Below are 4442 nucleotides of genomic sequence, written 5' to 3' on the forward strand. Positions count from 1 at the left end.
CTTTTCCCATTTAGTCCTAATTCTGTGGCAACCATGCAAAGCATCCTGGGTAGGAATTTGAGCCCCAGAGCTATCAAGGAAACACTCCATTATCCTTTTCGAGTTTGCTGCCTTACCTTTCCTGCAAGGACCTATACCTCACAGATGCCTGTAAGTCACTGATTGAGCCTCAGTGTTTTCTGGGATGTGCTCTGCCTTGTAGGTAAGTTTGACATCAGAAAGCACTGACTTCAATCTGTCAGGCCCCAGATTAGGTGGCCCTCCTCGCCTTGGTATACAAGAACTGTCACCTCCCAGAGATAGACAGAGTAAGCCCAGCCATGGCAAGGCACACAGGGTTCGTATTTGTCTTCACACATACCTCTCTTTGCATATGGGTCATCCCTGGCCATATGGTGTCCCAGCCTTCCAAAGACAGCCAGCCTTATGTGCTGTGACACTTGTCTCCTCTGCCTCACCACTGATCATCAGGCAGAGCCTTAGGTTGGGTGTGTGGGAGGCACAAGTGGGATGCCACTTCTTCTTCCATGTGCCCCCAAAGCCACTTCCATTGAGACCCACGGGAACTATCTCAGGCCAAGGCTGCCGCAAGGTCTCAAGAAAGAGCAGCAGCACTGAACTATGTGTTCCCTCCCAGGACTGAGTAACTAGTGGGTACAGGGCCAGCCACCATCCAGAGGTCAGGGTCGATTCAGTCCCATGGAAGGAATATCTGGAAAGATGGTAGGTAGTAGAGAAACTCAGCTGAGCAGGTCATTCTCTGAGATGGGGCCTGCTGCAGCAACCACTGTGGTCCCCACATCCTGAGAAGAGTAGGAACAAGCACAGTTCTGGGATGTGAGGGTAGGGAGGCCATCCTAGTGTCTGCATATACAAAAGTGAATCTCTAGATAAATTTAGTTCACTTCCGACCCATTAAAGTTATACCTCCTGGCTGGAAGTGATGGTGCACATCTGTAATCCCAGCACTCTGGGAGGCTGAGGCAAGATAATGGCAAGTTTAAGGCCAGCCTGGGTAACTTAGCAACTTAGCAAGACTCTGTCTCAAAATAAAGACTAAAAAAAGGGCTAGGGATGTACCTCAGTGCAGAGGCCCTGGGCTCAATCCCCAGTACTGCAAAAAAATTAAAAATTAATGTTACACTTCCTCACCTATAAAGATACTTCCCCTGCCCCACAAAACAGTTCTGTTAGGAGGGGAAGCCTCTCACTGCAAAAATGCCTGCTGTACATGTACCAAGTACCTTCTGTCGAGTCTCTGTGAGTAATGTGACCACCAGCCAGACCTGAATGGGGAATGGGAAAGGGAAGGTTCTGTCCTGCTCTGTGGCTGGCTCCCTCCATGCTGTCACAAACATGAGCTTCCCTATCTGGGCCCGGAGAGCGGGCCACCAGATGCCCAGGAGTAGCAGCCTCCTGCCTCCACCTGTCCCAGCACAATGCTGGTGACTTTCAGTGTGACTGTCCTCTGGCAAACAAGATACAGATCTCTGTGATGAGGCAAGCTTGGAGTTTCATGTCTTAATACTTGCACAACATTGAGAAAAACAAGTTTATTTGTGTGGTAGCTAAGAGCATCCAAAGAAAGCATGGGAGGCAGGAAGAAGCAACACACATACACACACACACAGAGCAGCAGAAGATAAGGGGCTGCAGAGTGTGGCTCAGTAGCAGAGCACTTGCTTAGCATGTGCGAGGCTCCGTGTTCCATTCCTTAGCAATGCAAGAAAAGTAGGGATCCCTCTACCAAAAATGTGGACTAAGTACCAACAACTCACCAGTGTTCACTTAAAATCAGGCCAAAATCAGCATACACGGGTCTCATACAAGAATGCCCAGTACCCGGGGAGGGCCTGTGATCAGGATCAGGACACTGTGCCCTGTCCCATCCCAGCCCCAGATTCACCGTGTCATCGTGGGCCAGTTACCCTCACCAGGCCTCAGTCTCCCAAGCCATAAGAAAGAAAAAGACCCAGTGCAGTGACTCCAGCCCAGCCAGCCCAGAAGAGGTTAAAGTTCAGACCCTGCCCCAGGTGGGACCCAGAGGGGATTTGCCCCATGCTACCCCACCCCAAGATCTGGGGAGCAGCTGCTGTCCTTCAGCTCTTCTGTGACTATGACCTCTTCCCAAGCAAGTTGCAAACTCTTTTTCTTAGGGAGTCTGGAGGCCCCAGAGGTTATATGAGGCAAAACTGAGGAAAAGCCAAAGGGCTTTGATGGCTCCCAGAAGAAAGCAGTAATAAAAATCAAGAGTGAAGGAGGAAGGAAAAAAAGAGAAACTCATTTATCCTTTAATTCTAAGAGGAAAGTCATCTCACGTAGTCCACATAAGCATCTAACAGCTTCTAAAGGTAAAAGTCACTTTTTTCCTTAGATTTAAATCCCAGGAGGAGAGAAACAGATTTTAGCATGACAATCCTAGGTACCTGGCTCTACTGGATCAGATGCCCTTGTCATTTGTCTTTGTAATCATCAGCTTACTCACTCTGATTTACATCTAGTATGATTATAGCCATACTGTCCAGCCATAGGAAACCATTAGAAAGAAATGCAAATTTTTGGAACATATATAGACTTAGCATAACCTCAGTCTTTTTGTGTGTTTGCTTTTCTTGGTTGGTTGGGGTTTTTTGTTTTTGTTTTGGGGGGTTTTTTGGGTTTTTTTGAGACAGGGTCTCGCTATGTAGTTCAGCCTGGCCTTGAACTCGTTATGTATCCCAGGCTGGCCTGGAACTCACAGCAGTCCTCCTGCCTCAGCCTCTCCAGTGCTGGGTTTACAGGTGTGCACCACCATGCCCAGTTTATAATCTAGGACTTTAGAGACTCAAAGGCTGAAGACTTAACTGGATGTGGTGGTATGTGTTTGTAATCCCTGCTGCTTGAAGCTTGAAGTACCAGAATGGTTCTAGACCAGCCTGGGAAACTTTTCTGTCTTAAGAAAGGAAAAAGAAAACCTGAAAATGAATCTAACCTTTACCTGCCTCTTACTCTCTTTAAATCATCCCCTGGATACCTTTGGGCCAGCTAAACTCCTGGACAGCAGCAGCAGAGGAGTTACAGGAAGGAGCTGGAGTAAGGAAACCACTCTGCCACTCCAGCTGACTCTCCCGGCATAGCTTGAACTGTGATGCAGAGTAAACTCTCATGTGGAAACTCACTTTTTTTCAAGTGAAACTGCCAAGTTGCATTCCAAGGGCCACTGGAAATTATTTTGGATTATTTGATTGCCTTAACATTCCCTATCACTGCCGTGGCTGCTGCCACGTGCTTACTTCCATTCTGGATTCTTGGTTTCTGGCTGGCAGTGCCTCTGCTGACAGAAGCAATCTTACTTTGTTAGTTTACCCAGATGGCACGAAACCCGGATGGCACTTGCAGGGTGTGAGGAGGGTTCCTGCTGAGCAGGGGCAGAGCCCAGGCCCTGGGTGTGCACCGAGGGCTCAGGGCACCGTGCCTTCACTGTCTTCACAGGTCCTCACTTCCCTTTGAAAGGGGAGGCCAGCAGGTTTTCCAGCAGAGCCGTGACATTGCTAAGGCCACTGGACTTGGGTTTCCCAGGTATCCTAAGGCCTCTCCACTCCGGTTACAGGATCCTCTCCATCTGTCTCTTCTCTTGCCCCTTCCTCCCTTGATTTCGTGGCTCCCTCTGCTGCAGATGTGCGTGGGGATGGCTGCTGAAGGTCTCCTCCTCCCCCTGTATGAAGCGCTGCTGCTGCATCTCCAGCCCCTGCATCTCCAGGACAGCTTCTCGCCATCCTGACTGGTCCGCCGCTCACCTGCTCCCACACCGGCCAGCTCATCCCTGCACGGCTCTACTCCCCTTTCGGAAAGCTCTGGGCCCTACTACACACTCTTTTCTTCCTAAAACTCTCAACCCTTGGTTTTCCTGGGTCCATTCATATTCTTTTCTGACCACACCTCCTCTCTCTCGCTTAAGGCCTTCTGCTTGAGGACGCCCCTGGATGACACAGTTTCATGCAGCCTTTTACAAAAGTGGCAGGCAAGGGGCTGAAGACCTAGCACAGTAGTAGAGCATACGCTTAGTGTGCACACAGCCCTGGGTTTCATCTCCAGCACCAAAACAAAAGTCAGGGTCCGGGGATTTAGCTCAGTGGTTTCACCGCCTGTTGTGCAAGCACAAGGACCTGAATTCGATCCCTGGTACCAAAAAAAAAAAAAAAAGTCAGATTGGCCAAATTAGACCATTACTTTTTTTTTTTTTGGTACCGGGGATCAAACTTGGGTCCTTGAGCTTGCACAGCAGGCGGCGAAACCACTGAGCTAAATCCCTGGCCCCAGATTGGCCAAGTTAATTGCCAAATGATCTGTATTTCACTCCTGGCCTGTTTTCCATTCCTTACCCTTATCTCTCTCACACTCTCCCTACTCCTGATTCTGGCCCCAGTGCCAATCCAATTGCATGCCCTGGGTTCATTCTTCTG

Source organism: Heterocephalus glaber, unplaced genomic scaffold (genome assembly GCF_053883595.1).
Source record: "Heterocephalus glaber isolate CG9 unplaced genomic scaffold, H.glaber_assembly_v1.0 deba00001452, whole genome shotgun sequence".
Classification (NCBI taxonomy): Eukaryota; Metazoa; Chordata; class Mammalia; order Rodentia; family Bathyergidae; genus Heterocephalus; species Heterocephalus glaber.